This window comes from Rana temporaria, chromosome 3 (assembly GCF_905171775.1).
Source record: "Rana temporaria chromosome 3, aRanTem1.1, whole genome shotgun sequence".
Classification (NCBI taxonomy): domain Eukaryota; kingdom Metazoa; phylum Chordata; class Amphibia; order Anura; family Ranidae; genus Rana; species Rana temporaria.
The window spans coordinates 37,968,011-37,988,246 of record NC_053491.1 but is presented as its reverse complement, the minus strand read 5'-3'; the positions used below and the strand labels follow the sequence as shown (position 1 = coordinate 37,988,246).

Sequence of the window (20,236 nt, the reverse complement as noted above, 5' to 3'; positions counted from 1 at the left end):
CAGTGTATGGCTAGCTTTACATTGTACCAAGCTGGACCAATGTATTTAAAGGGTTTGTAAAGGATTTTTTTTTTTATCTTAATAGCTTCTTTTACCTTCTTCTTCTTCTTTCATTCTTCTCTGATCTCCACACTTCCTGGTTGTCTGTTTCCTGATAACCACAGTGCTGGGAGCTTTCTCTCTGTGGTCACTAATCAAGGAGGTGTGATTACTGTGTGTCCAAAACCCCTCAGCACTAATCAGTTTAGTTTTCCAAACCATCACTGCCCTGTATTGGCTCTGTGGCTCTGTACATCACAGAAGCAGGAAACATGCAAAAACGAAACTAGAAACTAAAAGGTACATTATATGATTGATTTTTATCTATTTTTAATCATTTTTAAAAGGAATCGGTTAACGATTATGTCGTTATACCCTGTAAACAGTCAATTCAGCAAAAAAAAAAAAAAATCCTTTAACCACTTGCCGTCGCCGCACCGTCGAAATACGTCCACAAGGTGGCTCTGCTGGGCGAGAGCACGCAATATGACGTCCTCTCTCCCAGCCGCCACTAGGGGCACACGCCCGCCCCGCTCGCCCCCGACTCCCGTGCGTGTGCCTGGCGGGCGCGATCGCCGCCGGGCACACGCGATCGCTCGGTACAGAGCGGGGAACGGGAGCTGTGTGTGTAAACACACAGCTCTCGTTCCTGTCAGCGGGGGAAATGCTGATCTTCGGTTCATACAATGTATGAACCGTGGATCAGTGTTTCCCCTAGTGAGGCCACCCCCCCCCCCCACAGTAAGAACACACCCAGGCATACTTAACCCCTTCCCCGCCCCCTAGTGTTAACCCCTTCACTGCCAGTGGCATTTTTATAGTAATCCAATGCATTTTTATAGCACTGATTGCTATAAAAATGCCAATGGTCCCAGAAAATGTGTCAAAAGTGTCCGAAGTGTCCGCCATAATGTCGCAGTACCGAAAAAAAAAAAAAAAAAAAAAAAAAAAAAAAAAAAAAAAATCGCTGATCGCCGCCATTACTAGTAAAAAAAATATAATAAAAATGACATAAAACTACCCCCTATTTTGTAAACGCTATAACTTTTGCGCAAACCAATCAACAAACGCTTATTGCGATTTTTTTTTACGAAAAATATGTAGAAGAAAACGTATCGGCCTAAACTGGAGGAAAAAAAAAGTTTTTTTTAATATATTTTTGGGGGATATTTATTACAGCAAAATGTAAAAAATATTATTTTTTTTCAAAATCGTCGCTCTATTTTTGTTTATAGCGCAAAAACTAAAAACCGCAGAGGTGATCAAATACCACCAAAAGAAAGCTCTATTTGTGGGAAAAAAAGGACGCCAATTTTGTTTGGGAGCCACGTCGCACGACCGCGCAATTGTCTGTTAAAGCGACAGAGTCCCGAATCGCAAAAAGTACTCTGGTCTTTGGGCAGCAATATGGTCCGGGGGGTAAGTGGTTAAAACTCCTTTAGGCAGTACAGCAGGTCATTCCTTGAGCTCAGCTTTATCATTCTGCTATTAAATCTATTCAGTATGTCCTTTTTCTTATAGGAGGCCATATAGTTAAAAAAGCATCTTGAAATGCCTCTAGTTAATTTTCCGAGCACTTACACAATCGCCAACGTTCTGTGTAGGTACGGAGAAAAAAAAAAAAATACTTCCTTCTTTACCAGAAAATCTCTTTACAAAAGTAGCTGAATAGAAGAGCGGCTCTTGCCACTTTACACAGTGCAGCATTACTCATAGAAAAAGATTGGAAATTACAAATTAGAAGCCAGCAATACTGCTGATGTCAGGCGGACGCTGATCACCACAACATAATTGGCTATCACAGCAGCTCAGAGACAAGAAACGGTAATAAATTCCCCGTCAATTATAGCAGTGCAGCCCATTCCCACAAAACTGCACATCTATTTCGCCTACACCAATTTCTCCACAGGGTTTCATTTAATGGGTTAACACTAAAAACGTCAATATTAAGCCGACCACCACCTGGCTGATACAATGGCGGCTCACTTTAGAACCATACATTCCAAAAAGACCAGTAAAAAATAAAGTATACTGCTTTAATGGTACAGAAACACTGGGAAGTAACACTGGTATAAAATGTAACGATCTGAATTTAAAACCGCTGCCTATTTTTTTAAGTGGAACTCCAGCAAACTGCAAAATAGAAGACAGAAATACATACATGTAAAACAATTCACTATGGAAAGGATTTCCAATACTGTTTTGTGATATATATATACATATTTCTGCCACACTAAAGTTTGGAAGATTCTTCTACAGTTCTGGTCCAGCTTACTGGAGAGGGCGATTCTGATGTATGGGCCCAATCACCAGGTTAGGGCTCTAGAATTAAGAATGTAAGCTGCAAAACCCGGAAGAAGGGGGCGGGCTCTCAGAGTGACGTCATCGGATGGCCACGCCCATGGCTACATAAAATGTCAGACCGCGGGGGGGGGGGGGGGGCGGGGGTTCGTCACAACAGAGGAAGACATCATCAGGACAAGAGCGGACTTTTTTGTTTTTATTGGGTAACCAGCAGCGAGGGAGAAGAGCGCTCTGTGAGAGATGGCAGAGTTATTTATTCTAATAAAAAGACTTGTCAAAAACCGGCTCTATTTTTTATTTTATTTTACTTTACATTTCACTGCTTTTTTTGGTGAATAGGTAGGGGAACAATGCACCAGATGCCCATTCATATAGGGGGGTGGGATCTGGGTCCCCCCCCCCATTAAAGGAGGCTTCCAGATTCCGATAAAGTGAACCAGGGTTGTCGGGAAGAGGCCCTTGTCCCCATCAACATGGGGGAGGTGCTTTATGGTAGGGGGTGCAAAGCCACTCCTACCCCCAAAGCACACCCCCCCCTCCCCATGTGGAGGGCATGTGGTCTGGTATAGTTAGAGGGGGAAGTCCGAAGGGCCCGGTATGGACTGGGAGCCCACAACATCAGCGGGCTTCCGCGTCTACAGCTGAATGTAAGAAAAAAAAAAAAAAAAAAAGTGACTTATCCATTGCCAAGGATCCCAACCCGCTCCTTAGCAACCAGCTATATACAGTAAATGAAAAGAAAAAAAAAAAAAAGGAAGAAGACAGAAATCGCAGACGATCACCGACATTGCCACAATGAAGAACGGGGAAGGTGCGTTTACACATTTACACACACACACACACACACACGCACCTCTCCCCGTTCTTCAGCTCCTGATTGCGGGACACCGGCGGCGATCGGGTCCACGGGTCCCAGAGCTTCGGACCGGGTCGCGAGGGCGCTGGCGGCGGCACGCTTGCAACTGGGCTCTTAAAGAAGACGTACAGGTACGTGCCTGTGCCCAGCCGTGCCATTCTGCTGACGTATATCGGCGTGAAGGGGTCCCTAAGTGGTTAACAGCAGCAGTGTACATTGGGCCTTAGGTGGATGCAGCATCTGTCCCCCACCGGCTCTGCAGTGAGAACTGAGCAATCAAACACCACTGATCGCTCAGCTTACTATAGGGGCATCCAAGCCGCAGCTCCCTGTGTCCATTCAGACACAGAGCCATGGCCCAGCTCTGCCCTTTCTCTCCTGATTGGCTGACTGATGGCCGCTGAAGCCAATGGCGCCACGCTGCTGTCTCAGCCAATAAGGAGGGGAGTCCCGGAAAGCAGAGACACTCCTACAACATCGCTGGATCTAGAGGGACTTCAGGTAAGTTTTTAGGGGGTCTGTTGTACACAGAAGGCTTTTTATCTTGATGCATAGAATGCATTAAGATAAAAAACCTTTTCATTTACAATCACTTTAATCCTTGCCCATGTTCCAGTTTACACTTCCCTTGCATTGCGTCTCCCTACACTGTCTGCATCACCAGAAACACACAGCCCCACAACCTAGGCTCCCCTGCTCCTCTCTCCAAGTTGACTGGAGAATACATTCCCAGAAGAGTTGAAGCCGTTATAGATGCAAAGGGTGGGCCAACTCAATATTGAACTCTACTGATCAAGACTGGGATGCCACTAAAGTTCATGCGCATGTAAAGGCAGGCACCCCAATAATTTTGAAAATATAGTGTATATTGGACATAGATTTCACAATCGTAGCCAATGACAGAAGATAAATATTTTATCACAGCGGAGTTCCAGTCGTTTTTTGTGCTACAATAAGTGTAGCTCCTGACTTAACACACACTCACCTGTCCCAGGATCCAGCGATGCGGCCGCCCGAACCCTTGCTTCTCCCCCTGGATTTACAAGTGTGGCACCCGGCTGTGACAGCTTGCGGCTTCAAAGCCAGGTGCGCATGCGTGGGTCGTGCTGCGCCTCCTCAATGGTAAGGCAATCTTCTGGGACCGGTGACGTTTACCAGAAGATTGCCGGGAAGGGGAGAGGAGAATTTCCACTCGAGTTGCATAGGCGGCTCGAGAGGAAGTGGGAGCAGGTACCATTCAAAACTAGGTACCTGCTCCGCCCCCACCCCAAAAAAATGACATGCCAAATGTGGCATTGGGAAGGGGGCGGGGATGCTTAAAGTGGAACCTCCGCTTTAAGTCCCACTGTCAGAGCCTCCTTTTGCCAAAGTATTTGAATTCAGGATATAGAGAAACAACAGTTTGTTAGAAGACGAGTTCTGTAATCCTTCAGACTTCAATGAAATCAAAGCTACACTTGAAACTCTTCATCATGACGATACATTTCCTGTTTACACCTGTGGAAGAAATGACCCGGCACACAGCTGGCTCCCTCTGGGATGTAGCGGCAGGGCGTGTATTCCCAATGACATGGCACAACACGGCTTACATGAATCAGTAAGACTATCCTCATACCTACAGGGCCAGCTTCTCTCCTGTCTTCATGGTGAAAACTCATTCCTGGGCTTTGCCTACCAAGCCATTGATAGACTTAAAGTGACACTAAACTCTAGATCAAAATAAAAATTTAATCTTGTGTGTGTCCCCAACTCAACAAAAAGGATCTTCTTTTTCTCTCAGCCACCTCCGAATCATAAAGTGGACTATGGGGTTTGTAGTGAACAGTGCACATAATCGCAACAAAACAAGTACTGCTCCTTCTAAACAAAAGAGAGGAGGAAAAAGGAAAGGTTCGGGGGCTCATGGACAAAAAGGTACTAATGACACTGGATGGGAAAGGGGTGATGTCTCTATCTTCTCTTCTGTCAGAACGCTGCTCTGCCTCTCTCAGGAACGATCGTGAGTGGCTGGTGGACAATCGGGTCCGCTGGTTGGCTCCCCTTCTATCCAATCAGCACAAGATCGCGCCTCTGGTGGTGCGTGCCCCCTAGTAACTACCGGTATCACCCTCTCCTTTTTTCCTGTTTACCATTGAAAGTAAAAGTAAAAAAAAAAAAAAAAATCACAGACCCAGAAAAAAGTAATAGAAGGGAAATTTTCCAATAGGGACACTAGTTCTGGTGACCTGGGATTCACTTAGTGGAGTTTCAGCCTTTTAATGTTTATTAAAAGTCAGGAGCTACAAAAAGTGTTCCCTGGTCCAGCGATACGGCGTCGCTCCTCTCCCCGCTCCTCTCCTTGGCACCTCCATTCACATTCTGGGCACCTGGCCTTGACAGCTTTCGGCTTAACGGCCGGGCACGCACTGCGAATGCGCGAGTTGCACTGCGCTCCCGGAGTGGACATGCGATCTCCTGGGATCCTGTCACGTGTCGCAGGAGATCGCCTAGAGGGAGGAGCCGCCCTCTGGACAGCGGAGACATCACCTACTGTAGGTGGAAATAGGAAGAGGGACAGGAAGTCCCACTCCTAACGAAGCCCCCACTCCTCCTCCCCCCCCCAAATAAAAATTACATGCCAAATGTGGCATGCAAGGCTTGATTCACACCTATGCATTTTTAGTGCATTTTGCACTATATCCAAAAATGGATAAAAAAAAAAAAAAAGTTGCCGACAGTTCTACTTTATCATTTGTTTTTACCTTTCATCCTAGAAGGGCTTAAAAAGAAGGAACCATTTGGGAAAAAAAGATTTATATACAAGCAAACACTCAGCTAAAACATTTTCAAAGTGGGTCTTATTTTCCTTTGCAAATGTTTACAGAATTCATTGACAAATATAAACTATTCATCTTATAAACAACTTACTGATGCAAGATCAGAGAACTAATGCCACGTACACACAGATCGTCCGACTTTTTCCGTTTACTAGTCGCAAGTAGAAATTGAATAGGTTGCTAAACTCACGAAAATTCTCGTACGACAAAAAAAAAAAAAAAATCGAAGTGATGTCATGTGTTGTAATGTATTTATGTTGTATTTTCGGATGCCAACTGTACTGACCAAACGAAAATCGTACGATCTGGTATCATACGAGGAACATTTTTGTGCATGTCCGATAAAATAATAATCGGATGAACTGTCATGATCGGCTCACAGAAGCCCTGTACTAATGATCCGATTATCGGACGATTCTTCCTCGGACGACATTTTTTGTACAATATTCGGATCGTGTGTACGTGGCAAAAAAGTCCGCTTAAATCTGCCCACACAGACCTATATATCTCACTCCGCACAGAGGATGAATCTGACCATCAATCGTAGCTCACAAAAGATACACAAAGCCCATCCAGTGGCTGCAAGTCTGAGGAAACTAGAAATGTTTTTTAAAGAGAGGATGGAGAAATTGTAAGAGGCATCACTACATTATGATCGGCTTCGGGAATGGAAAGGTCTATTAGTTTCCATAATACATGAGGACCAAGGCAGTAAAAAAAAAAAAAAAAACATTGCCACTTATATTAAGGAAACAAATGCTACACTTTACTTGGTGAATGCAAAACAAAGACAAATCTTCCCTATATTGCGCTACAAGACTGTTTCAGTTAGGGCCCAATTACGCCTTGGTGCGTTGCACTGACACAAGCACATTACATTCAAGTTCAATAGCACTCCAATATACATGCATTTCCGTGCACTGCGTTGTACAGCTATGGTTTGCAATATATTGGTGCATTTTCTGCTAAAATTACATAAACCAGCTGATGATGTCAGAAACTAAAAAAAGAGAAGATAAAATGGGCACAAAGCATGACAAGGGACAGACACCACAGAAAATAGATAGAATAATGGATGTTATTCATCAGTCTGAGCAGTCCATGTGCAAGCTTGCAACAATAATCATACAATGAACATCTTCCTACTTTTCAAGACAAAACCGAGAAAATAAACATAAAAGGAAAATAACAGGGCAAGTCTGCATGGCTGTCTGAAACGAGCCATGATAAATTGCAGAGTTCCTAATCTCTATAGGAGGAGACGCTGTGAGATGTCATTCCCCATCACCTCTTCATCCTTCTGGTGTAATACACAGGTACCATGCCTCAATCCTGTGAGATGTTATTCCCCATCACCTCTTCATCCTTCTGGTGTAATACACAGATACCATGCTATGTATATTACAATCCTGTGAGATGTTATTCCCCATCACCTCTTCATCCTTCTGGTGTAATACACAGATACCATGCCATGTATATTACAATCCTGTGAGATGTCATTCCCCATCACCTCTCCATCCTTCTGGTGTAATACACAGGTACCATGCCATGTATATTACAATCCTGTGAGATGTCATTCCCCATCACCTCTCCATCCTTCTGGTGTAATACACAGGTGAGTCCATGCCATGTATATTACAATCCTAACCGTTGACATCTCACAGGATTGAGGCATGGTACCTGTGTATTACACCAGAAGGATGAAGAGGTGATGGGGAATAACATCTCACAGGATTGAGGCATGGTACCTGTGTATTACACCAGAAGGATGAAGAGGTGATGGGGAATGACATCTCACAGCGTCTCCTCCTATAGAGATTAGGAACTCTGCAATTTATCATGGCTCGTTTCAGACAGCCATGCAGACTTGCCCTGTTATTTTCCTTTTATGTTTATTTTCTCGGTTTTGTCTTGAAAAGTAGGAAGATGTTCATTGTATGATTATTGTTGCAAGCTTGCACATGGACTGCTCAGACTGATGAATAACATCCATTATTCTATCTATTTTCTGTGGTGTCTGTCCCTTGTCATGCTTTGTGCCCATTTTATCTTCTCTTTTTTTTAGTTTCTGACATCATCAGCTGGTTTATGTAATTTTAGCAGCAAAATCAAATGTTAGGTTTCGTCTAAGAGAGGGTTTGTAAAATATATATAATTTTCATGTTCAGTATTGGGGGGGGGAGCACCGGCGCCTAATAGAGTACCGGCACCTCTTGTGGCCCACTTAAAGCACTGCCCAGCAGACATGTCCGATGAAAACGGTCCGCGGACCGTTTTCATCGGACATGTCTGGCCGTGTATACGAAGCCTCATGCTACAAAAATTGCTGCATGTCTGTTTCTAGAATGTTTGCTGCATTGGAAAACCATTTAAAAGGACTGCCTTATAAAATGTAATTTAAAGGGGTTGTAAAGGTTTGTTTTTTTATTTTCTAAATAGGTTCCTTTAAGCTAGAGTCATGTAAAATTGTCTTCTGTTGGGCTAACTTTACTGGTTATTCCCCCCGCCCCCCCATTAACCACTTGCCGCCTGCCATATAGCAAAATGACGGCGGCAAAGTGGTTTCAATATCCTGACTGCAAGTCATAGGACGTCTTCAGGATATTGAGCCGATGCTCGCCCCTGGGGTGTGCATCGCAGCGATCGTTGTTGCGGGGTGTCAGTCTGACAACTCGCAACACCGATCTAGGTAAAGAGTCTCCGACGGAGACTCTTTACCACGTGATCAGCCGTGTCCAATCACGGCTGATCACGATGTAAACAGGAAAAGCCGGTAATCGGCTTTTCCTCACTCGCGTCTGTCAGACGTGAGTAGAGGAGAGCCGATCGGCTGTTCCTCTGACGGGGGGGGTTTGTGCTGATCAATTATCAGTGCAGCCCCCCCGGGGATGCCCACACTGGACCACCAGGGATGCCACCAGACCACCAGGGATGCCCACCACAGGCATGCCACCCAGAAATGTATAATGGATGCCAATCAGTGCCCACAATGGATGCCAGTGCCCACAATGGGCATCACTGCTGGCAGGCATTATTGTTTGGCACTAATTGGCATCCATTAGTACAACACATTACATCAGTGCCCATTCATGCCACCTATCCATGCCACCTACCAGTGCCCATCAGTGAAGGAGAAAAAAAACATACTTATTTACAATGTTTTGTAACTGAAAATTTTTTTTTTTTTTTTTCAAAATTTTCGTTTTTTTTTTGCAGAAAATAAAAATCCCAGAGGTGATCAAATACCATCAAAATAAAGCTCTATTTGTGGGAACAAAATGATAAAAATTGAGTTTGGGTACAGTGTAGCATGATCGGGCAATTGTCAAAGTGCAACAGCGCTGAAAATTGTTCTGGGCGGGAGGGTGTATAAGTGCCTGGTATGGAAGTGGTTAAAGTACATTTTTCAAAATAAATTGCATTTGAAAGACCGCTGCGCAAATAGAGTGCGACATAAAATATTGTAACAACTACCATTTTATTCTCTAGGGTCTCTACTAAAAAACAAACAAACCATATTTTTCGCACCATAAGACGCACCTAGGTTTTGGAGGAGGAAACCGAGAAAAAAAATACTCTGACCCTTACAGAAGACTGGCAAATAAAAATGTACATTAGCCAGTGGTATTCCTATAACAAATAAAGATACACCAGTGTTTATGAGAGTATAATCTGATGAGGCCCAACAGTGTACATCTATAGCAGGATGTCTCCCATGTTCCTATGGATATATAGGACAGTATGCACACACCTCTGTCATAATACAAAGTTACCGTATTTATCGGCGTATATCGTGCACTTTTTTGCCCTGAAAATCAGGGCAAAATCATGGGTGCGCGATATACGCCGATACCCGCGCCGAGTTTGAACCACTGCGCCGGCATATACCGAGCGCAGTACACTCGGGTATAGTCGGGCAGGTTCAGCTCCTCTCGCGGTCACGTACAGGACGCACAGGACATGACCGCGAGAGGAGCCGAGCGCAGTGGTTCAAACTCAGCGCAGGAAGCGGGGAGGACACCACGATGGCCGCAGAAGGACGTCGGACCCGACGAGGAGGACACCACCGAAGCCACAGACGGACGCCAGACCCGACGAGGCCGCCGATGGACGCCGCGCAAGACAACAAAACTGTAAGTACTAAAATGTTTTTTTGCAGGAATGCGGGTCCACATTAGGAGTGCGCGCTATAAGCCGGAGCGCGCAATACCATGATAAATACGGTATTGAACTAGTAAAAAAAGGTGAGAAACAGTGTAGTTAGCCGTGTCTCATTCCATCTATCCAAGCACCTAGCATGACCTCCACATAAAGTCCTCCTATAATGTACATACCGCATATTTCAGCATTATACCACACACGCCGCTTCTCCATCTCACTGCCCATCCCATTAAGTTTGGCAGTTGGCCCTGCCACCATTGGCTCGCAGCAGACTGGGAGAAAGGCGTCCTCAGAAACATCATGGGGATGGCCGCGATTGGCGACAGCGGACTCTCGCTTCACCCCACGTTGGGCTAGCAGCGCCGTGATAGGAGGCGATGCCGCATTGCCTTGGGCGGGGCCGTATTCTGGTTAGCTGGAGTGAGAGAGGGCGGCCCGAGTAGGTGGTGTGTCTTGTGTGTGTGCGCCCGGAGCGAGCGGCGGCGACTCCTGCTCAATATTCGCTCCATAAGACGCAGGGGCACTTGCCCCCATTTCTTGGGGGGGGAAAAGTGCGTCTTATGGAGTGACAAAATACGGTATATAGATATAATGTTTTGGGGTGCCAAGTAATTTTCAAAAAAAAAAAAAGAAAACGATTTTAACTTGAAAACAACAAATGTCAGAAAAAGGTTTGGTGTTTAAGTGGCTAAACGTTCCCAATTTACATACAGAAGTCTATTACTTTAAAGTAAAAGTCAAATTGATACAATGTTTAGACTTAACATTCCACTGATAAAATGTTATATATATATATATATAAAAATAGATAGTTGTTCCAGCACCCTTTCTTGGCACAGACTTTGGACCGTGTGAGAAAACAGTTTTTATGGAGGCATTTGGGTGCCATTAAGAATGACTGCCACCTCAATGTGCGTGCGTCATGCCACAATTTTAGCATGATCCAAAGTCATTGGCAAAATCACGCGATTCATCCTGCGATTATGAGTTTCTCAGATTTGAACGGCCCCTAAACTCTTCTTATTCCCTGTACACACAATGGGTTCATCTGAAAAGGGTCCATCGGTCCGTTTTTATCGTCGGACGAACCGATGGTGTGTAGGCAAGACTGATGAAACTCAGCTTTATCGGATATCCGATTAAAAAAAAACAATCGGTTGGTTTTCATCAGACGAACCGATCGTGTGTACAGGGCATAACAATTCACTCAGCTTTGTCTTTTCAGCTTTTTTTCCCCCCCCTGACACTCCAATAGATCTTAGGAGGTGTATTTTAAAGACAATGGGTGTGATGAGAATGACAAGCAATAATGTTATAGTTATTTTAAGTTCCCAACTGGTCGCTTACCGCAAAGCTTCTTTGTTCTATCACAAGCACTAATGAAGACAGGTTCTTACAGCTAAAGGCTAAACCATGGGTCTTCAAACTATGGCCCTCCAGTTGTTCAGGAACTACAATTCCCATCATGCCTAGTCATGTCTGTGAATGTCAGTGTGTTACAGTGCCTCATGGGATGTGTAGTTCTACAACAGCTGGAGGGCCATAGTTTGAGGATCCCTGGGCTAAACCTTACTGGCAACAGCACAACAAGGGCAGATTTACTAAACATGGAGAAGCTGTTCACTTCAAACAAATAAAATAAAACCCAACATGTTCCCTATGCAAAGGGATTGCCAGGGAAAATCAGGGCTGGCCCTATGATGGGACCGGGTGGTACCATGGGTACCAGGCAGCACTTTTAGGGGGCAGCATATTTTTTGTGCTATAAATATATATATATTTTTTTACTTTTTGCTATAATAAATATCCCCAAGATTTAGAAAAATAAACTATTTTCTTCAGTTTAGGTCAATATGTATTCTTCTACATATTTTTGGTACCAAAAAAAAAACAAACAAAAAAACACAATTAGCGTACATTGATTAGTTTGCGCAAACGACATTGTGGCCGCCGGCAATTCACAGGTCCCTTTATACTCCTGGATACATGTATAGAGCCATGACAGGCAGGTCCTTTTATATGCCTATATGCATGTATAGAGCCATGACAGGCCCTCTTGATACATTTATAGAGCCATGACAGGCCCTCGTTATACTCCTATATACATTTAGAGCCATGACAGGTCCTCTTTATATTCCTTTACATGTAAAGAGTCTCGACAGTTCCTCTACATATACATGTATAGAGCCATGACAGGTCCTCTATATACATGTATAGAGCCATGACAGGTCCTCTATATGCATGTATAGAGCCATGACAGGCCCTCATTATACATGTATAGAGCCATGTCAATTACTCTTTATAGTCCTATATACATTTATAGAGCCGTGACAGATCCTCTTGATATTCCTTTACATGTAAAGAGTAATGACAGGTCCTCTTTATACATGTATAGAGCCATGACGGGTCCCCTTTAGTTATCACGATATAAAATAATGAATGTGGGGGCCTTTTGGTTGGCGTGATTTTATTCTGGGGGGGGGGGGGGGCAGCATTTCATTCTTGGTCCCAGGCAGCACAATGTCTTGGGCCGGCACTGGGGAAACCCAATCATTTTTTAGGAAAAAACAAAAATCAAACACTCAGGTTTATCTTATTTACTAAGCTCAGTGACCAGGTTCTATTTCTTCATCAGTCAACCCTCAATGCCCGATACACACAATGAGATTATCGGACGAATGATTGATGATTATTTTTGTATGCTAGTCTCCATATCGAAAAAAAAAGGTTACTAAAGTTCTGAAAGTTTTCGCACAACAGAATAAACATTTGGAAGTAAAGTAATGTATTGCATTTGTATTTTAGGATGAAAACTGTACCGATTAACCACTTGATTTTACCTCCAGAAAATTTACCCCCCACGCCTTCATGACCAGGCAATTTTTTGCGATACTGAACTCAAATAAAAACGTATGTCTATTTCCCCCGCCCCCCCAAATAGAGCTTTCTTTTGGTGGTATTCGACAATCTCTGTTTTTAATTTATTACGCTATATAAGAATAAATAAAAAAGCGACAATTTTGAAAACTAAAAAAAAAAAAAAAATTACTTTCTGCTATAGAAAAAAAAAAAAAATGCAATAAGCAAATGTAAAATATCAAATTTCTTCATAAAACTTAGGCCAATATGTATTCTGCTACATATTTTTGGTAAAAATAAAAAATAAATAAAAAAAAGAAATCCCGAAACGTGATTAGTTGGCACAAAAGTTATAGCGTCTACAAACTATGGGATACATTTATGTTATTTTTATTTATTCTTACTAGTAATGGTGGCGATCAGCAACTTATAGAAGAACTGCGATCATTCTGACACTTTTTGAGGACCAGTGACACCAATATAGTGATCAGTACTAAATATATGCACTGTCACTGTACTAATGACACTAATGGCTGTAAAGGGGTTAACATCAGCGGCGATCAAATGGTTAACTGTGTGCCTAGCCAGTGTTTGTGTACTGCGAGAGGTGCTTTTGGCATGGATCCATTTCCCTGCTTTGCAGGAACACAGGATCCATGACTTCCCTACTGACAGAACAGCGATGTGTTCCTTGTTTAGCAGATCGCTGTTCTGGCTCTCTAGCTAATGATCGGCGGATCCCAGCAAACATCGAGTCCGCAGTACCCGCACATCAGCTCCCGGTGTGTGTGTGATTGATATCTCTCTCTGAATACATATTAGTCGGAGCGCGTCGCCAGCTGCACACCCCAGACCGGAAAGTGAAAGGTCACGTACCAGGTACTCAATTCTGTGCAGCAGAGCCACCTTGCATGCAAGTTAAAAGTCCGGCAAGCGGTTAGAGGAAAATCCTACGAGATTTTTGTTTGCGATTGCCCCATCGGATAATTTTCCATGAATTGTCATGATCGGCTCTTAAAAGCTGTGTACCAATCAGATTATCGTACGATCGATTAAAAAGCGGTATTTTTTGTACGAATGTCTGATCGTGTGTGTGGGTCTTAGGTGCCCACATTAGATTGTTCTGGGACGCAAGCGGTCCGTTACGCCATTGACTCGTACCCACAGACATACGGCTCCTAACACAATGAGCAGAATATATTTCATCATCTGAAATCATTTCCTATAACAAAATCCACATGTTCTGTATATCTGATACTGAGATCAAGAGAAGAAGCAATGTGCGGCATCAATGACATTCTACAACACTAGACGGGTCCATTACTAGAAACTGGAGAATACAAGAGAGGTCCCAAAAAGGTGACGTTTCACCAAATCACATGGAGGAGTCTTATGCCCTGTACACACCATCGGTTTGTCCATCGGACCGTTTTCATCGGACGAACCGATCGTGTGCGGGCCCCATCGGTGAAAAAAAATAAAACCCGTTTTAAAATGTTCTGATGGTTAAAAAAAAACGTTAGAAAAAAAAAAACGATCGTCTGTGGGGAAATCCATCGGTCAAAAATCCACGCATGCTGAGAATCAAGTCGACGCATGCTCGGAAGCATTGAACTTCATTTTTCTCAGCACGTCGTTGCGTTTTACGTCACCGCGTTCTGACACAATTGGATTTTTAACTGATGGTGTGTAGGCAAGACTGATGAAAGTCAGCTTCATCGGATATCTGATGAAAAAAATCCATCGGTCCGTTTTCACCGGATGAACCGATCGTGTGTACAGGGCATAAGGGTCTCTATAGGCCCGATTTACACTTGTGTGGAATACTTTTAAAAGCATAAATTCACTTTTAGAAAGAAAATAAAAAACAAAAATGAATGCACTTGTAGTGCCCCCTTACTTTCAGTATGGGCACTACGCTAAAGTTAGTGGGGGAATGGGAGAGTTATTTTGCTCCCATTCATAATTGGTTAAATTTTGGTCTGCTGTCATTCCTGAACTGTCCTGTAGGTCAGTCTGCGCTCCAGGGATGCAATCCCATCCCTGAGCGACAGTTGGCGCTAGAGGAGTTCTGGCAGAGCCACTTTTCCCCAGCAGCCAATTAGAGAAGTTTTCTCTCGCGGAGCATGCTGGGGGAGAGTATATCTGTGGCGGACGCCATTTTTGTGGGATCTTCACAGGTTCCTGGTGCGGCACCCACCTTCAGGGTGTGCGCACATCGCGGGCCCCACCACTATGGCCTTTCTGGCCTGGGGTCGCGCGCTACGCAGAGTTCCAGACTTTGGGCCCTCCTAGCCTGGAGCAACTGATGCTACTAAGGGGCCCCAGTGACTTACTGGGTCCCCCATCTACTAAAGATCCCAGGCTGTATGCCGTTCAATGGGGGGGGGTTGGCTTAAGGAGAACCCGGAGGCAGGTTGTCCAAGAGGGCTTGAACGAACCATCGGGGATCTGGTGACCGGGACATAGACAGGTACACTTCCACTGTCACCCGGTGACCCTAACTTAATATACTGGGAGGATTCGCTCAATCCATTCAGCTCATCCAAGTACTGGGCCTGTGGCAGAGGTCCCTAGAGCCGGGTCTGTGGCAGAGACCTGTTCCTCCCAGCAACCTAAAGTGACACTTCGGCTGCCAGGCTCGTGCAGGAGTCTGTCCGGGGGCACTTCACCCACTCTGGCTAGAGTGGCGACGAACTGTATCTACTACTACTGAGAGCAGGATTGCTCCTTCTCATATCCAGGCCTGATACTGATAAGTTCTCTTGCTTCATCAACCTTTTCTCTCTACCTCATGTTGATGTTGGGCCGGAAATAAAGCATTCAGAAAACCTTTATTTGATGACTGGACATTCGCCTACTCATCTACTCAACGGTAAGAGGTAACTTAATCCGCCGATCCCAAAACAACCAGCGGCTCCTGAGGGGGTAGCGCTACACACTTTTTTTTGCAGGAAGAACATATTGTTCACATTGTTCTTGTGTATTATTATTTTTTTGTTTTTTTTAGGGACCTGTGAAGCATTGATTGCAGATAGTGGGTATTACACCCAGACTGCCCGTACCTCTGATGTGAGCAGACAGTTACAAGAAGCTCAATGAACTACCAAGCGAGATCGACAGCGCCCCTGTAAGCTCCAATGAGCAGGTCCCTCCGATTCATACTGTATTGAAGTGTATTGTATTTGTAATGTTAGCCCTCAAGTTGTAAAGTGCTGGCGCTATATAAATCCTGTATTATTATTATTCATTATAACAACTACAAGCTGACAGCTGCAAAGACTATTGGAACTTGTAGTTTTTCCATTCACAGAACACTGTGCCGTGTTTTATTTAGATTGTGGATGCCGGGGGGGGGGGGGAGCAGCATGCTGTCAAAACAGGGACTCAGGGTGGTGTGGTGGCCGGTGCAATTGTAACATCTTACAAAAGGCAAATATGTCCTTAAAGGATATGTAAAGACATTAAGGTGAATTTTTTTTTACCTTTACAACCCCTTTAAAGATAGATTGCTGGGAGCCTTCTCTATATGAGGCCTTAAAACCCATCAGTGACCCTGCAAAGTTTCTGATCCAACTCATTTGATTGGGCCATCCTTGCACAGTTTTTTTTTTTTATTATTATTATTATTATTATTATTCTGTAGACAAAACAGATGCAGAACCAACCAATCAAATCTAGGGGCAACATTTCTGACAACACAGGCTGGCCCCAATAGAAGAGCGAGGATTCCTATAGGTTGGACACCCGTTATTTCCACCGAGATACAAAAAGGTAGGACACACTGTACATGCACCTGTCATCCAATACAATCGTATTGTGCCAAACAAATGACATGCCCACCTGACTCTTCTCTTCCTCCTCTGGCAGTTATGGATGGGGCCCGTTGGGCTGCAATAGGCCAGGACCGGGGGGGCCCCCCTTGGGCTGCAATGAGCCAGGACCGGGGGCAGCACCTGCACCCCAAGATCCCCTGTAGTGACACCAAGTGGTGGATCTTCTCCCCCCCACTCGCTGTCAAAAAAAAAAAATGGTTTATGCAGGGCTCCGCCCACCTGGCTGTGTCATTAATTCAGAGAGTCCTGTGAATGGGAAACTACAAGTACTGGACCTTCTTTTTTTTGCTTTTCAACCTACTTGTCCTGTTTACTGTTGTCACAGAATAATAAAGTGATAGAAGATAGTGAGTGATCACCCAAACAGGAATAGAGGGGAAATCTACCAATGGGGACACTAGTTCTGGTGACTACCAGGGATTTCCCTCCTTTTGGAGGTCTTGGCCCATTACAGCACTAGGGCCCCCCCCCCTTCCCAGTCCTGGCCCATTACAGCACTAAGGGGGGCCCCCCAGTCCTGGCCCATTACAGCACTAAGGGGGGCCCCCCAGTCCTGGCCCATTACAGCACTAAGGGGGGCCCCCCAGTCCTGGCCCATTACAGCACTAAGGGCCCCCCCCAGTCCTGGCCCATTACAGCACTAAGGGCCCCCCCCCCAGTCCTGGCCCATTACAGCACTAAGGGCCCCCCCCCCAGTCCTGGCCCATTACAGCACTAAGGGGCCCCCCAGTCCTGGCCCATTACAGCACTAAGGCCCCCCCCCCCCCAGTCCTGGCCCATTACAGCACTAAGGCCCCCCCCCCCCCAGTCCTGGCCCATTACAGCACTAAGGGGGGCCCCACAGTCCTGGCCCATTACAGCACTAAGGGGGGCCCCACAGTCCTGGCCCATTACAGCACTAAGGGGGGCCCCCACAGTCCTGGCCCATTACAGCACTAAGGGGGGCCCCCAGTCCTGGTCCATTACAGCACTAAGGGGGGCCCCCCAGTCCTGGCCCATTACAGCACTAAGGGGGGCCCCCCAGTCCTGGCCCATTACAGCACTAAGGGGGGCCCCCCAGTCCTGGCCCATTACAGCACTAAGGGGGGCCCCCCAGTCCTGGCCCATTACAGCACTAAGGGGGCCCCCCAGTCCTGGCCCATTACAGCACTAAGGCCCCCCCCCCAGTCCTGGCCCATTACAGCACTAAGGGCCCCCCCCCAGTCCTGGCCCATTACAGCACTAAGGGGGCCCCACAGTCCTGGCCCATTACAGCACTAAGGGGGCTCCCTCAGTCCTGGCCCATTACAGCACTAAGGGGGGCCCCACAGTCCTGGCCCATTACAGCACTAAGGGGGGCCCCACAGTCCTGGCCCATTACAGCACTAAGGGGGCCCCCCAGTCCTGGCCCATTACAGCACTAAGGGGGCCCCCCAGTCCTGGCCCATTACAGCACTAAGGGGGCCCCCCAGTCCTGGCCCATTACAGCACTAAGGGGGCTCCCCAGTCCTGGCCCATTACAGCACTAAGGGGGGCCCCACAGTCCTGGCCCATTACAGCACTAAGGGGCTCCCCAGTCCTGGCCCATTACAGCACTAAGGGGGCCCCCCAGTCCTGGATTCTTACATTACAAGGGCCCCTGGTGCAGCCTGTGTCTCTCCAACTGTAGATAGTGAGGGTGGATGGAGAGGAGCCCCCCCCCCCCCCATCACCTCCTATGGTCACCCCCCTGATATCAGTCTATAGAGCAGTGTATACATTATATATATACAGGAGGTCTCCTCAGAGCTGAGTCACCTCCATGTCACACGCAGCCAGACTATAACCACCACCCCCTCTCCCCTCCACACACAAAGCCAGGCCCGGCCATCCTCTCACCTTACAGCTCTTCTCCAGGGTCCGGCACCGCCAACTCTCCCATCAGCCAGAAATGACATGCACACCTCCGCCCTCCTGCACCTTCCACCTCGCAGTCTCCTGATGGCAGTCACTTCCCTGACAACACAGCTGCTGCGATCTCTTTCACTCGATTGGACGCGGCCGCTGTCACTCACCGCCCATCCCGCTTTGGGATTGGTCAGAAACCACAGAACCTCCTATTAACCGGACAGGGAGGCGGGAGCGAGTCACCAGGAGTAACAAGCGCTGGCTCCGGGATAGGCTGAGGGCGACGTCACTTAACCAGTGACATGAGCCTGCTGGTGTGACACGTGCAGTGTATGGCGGGTAATGCTGACAGGATTAGGTTATCATTGAGATGTATGTACTGGAGGTGTCTATAATGTCTATACTGACACTCCAACCTCATGTATGACTTTCCATATAATAACAGCTGTCTGTACCATTATTACCTCACAACTTTTAAAGTTGGGAATGACCTGTGGCAAGCGAAGCATAGCTCCTGGTCTTCTACTGCTGCGCATGCGCCATCTTGAAAGGGCATGCTGTGCCGTTTCAAGCTAGGGTCATGCCGTGACTGGCGGCTCCTGTGCGTATGCGCAGGAGTGATTTTACGGCCAGTCACAGAGCCGGAGTTCGCGGTTCCCGGAAGGAAGAGGGGTGAAGAATGGAAGCTCGCTGCCCGTGGAGAAGACGGGGACATCGCGGGCTTCTCCTGCAGGTAAGTGTCACATAATGGGCTACTATGCGATGCATAGCTGGTGCTGGCACGCTGATCTGTGCGCCAAGACATGCGCTAGGGGTTACTACACATTACAGATCACCATTTGGTTGCTAGAGGTTACTGATCACTGATTGCCGCTCATTGCTAGCTTGCTAGAAGTTACTGCACATTACCGCTCACCATTCAGTTGCTAGAGGTTACTGCACATTACCGCTCACCATTCAGTTGCTAGAGGTTATTGCACATTACCGCTCACCATTTAGTTGCTAGAGGTTATTGCACATTACCGCTCACCATTCAGTTGCTAGAGGTTACTGCATATTACCTCTAACCATTCAGTTGCTAGAGGTTACTGCACATTACCGCTCACCATTTAGTTGCTAGAGGTTACTGCACACTGATTGCCTGCAGCTCAGTGTCCCCCTCTGCAAGTTGCACAGTCCTGCCGCTGCTTTTTTAATCCCCACCCCTTCAGCTGATAGAAGGGTGAGGAAGAAGATTGTACACACAGCCAGCTCTGTGTGGCTTTGATCTCCGTGAGTGCCGACCAGAGAAGGGAGACAACACAGAGAGCCTGTGTTCTATCGATTTGTGCCCTCCGTCGAAAAAGTGCCTGTCCACTGCCTTACTGACACCGTCCTCTGCCCTACTGACACCGTCCTCTGCTCTACTGACACTGTCCTCTGCTCTACTGACACCGTCCTCTGCCCTACTGACACCGTCCTCTGCCCTACTGACACCGTCCTCTGCCCTACTGACACCG

General features: G+C 46.2%; 1 protein-coding gene across 1 annotated transcript in view; it reads right to left on the bottom strand.

Annotated features, from left to right (window-relative positions):
- The window catches only part of ABHD2 (abhydrolase domain containing 2, acylglycerol lipase), a 118,536-nt gene extending 99,671 nt beyond the window's left edge, over positions 1–18,865 (bottom strand). The window contains exon 1 of the mRNA XM_040342407.1: positions 18,729–18,865. The gene's annotated coding sequence lies outside the window, so the exon portion shown is untranslated. The remainder of the gene's footprint in view (positions 1–18,728) is intronic.
- Positions 18,866–20,236: the final 1,371 nt, after the last annotated feature.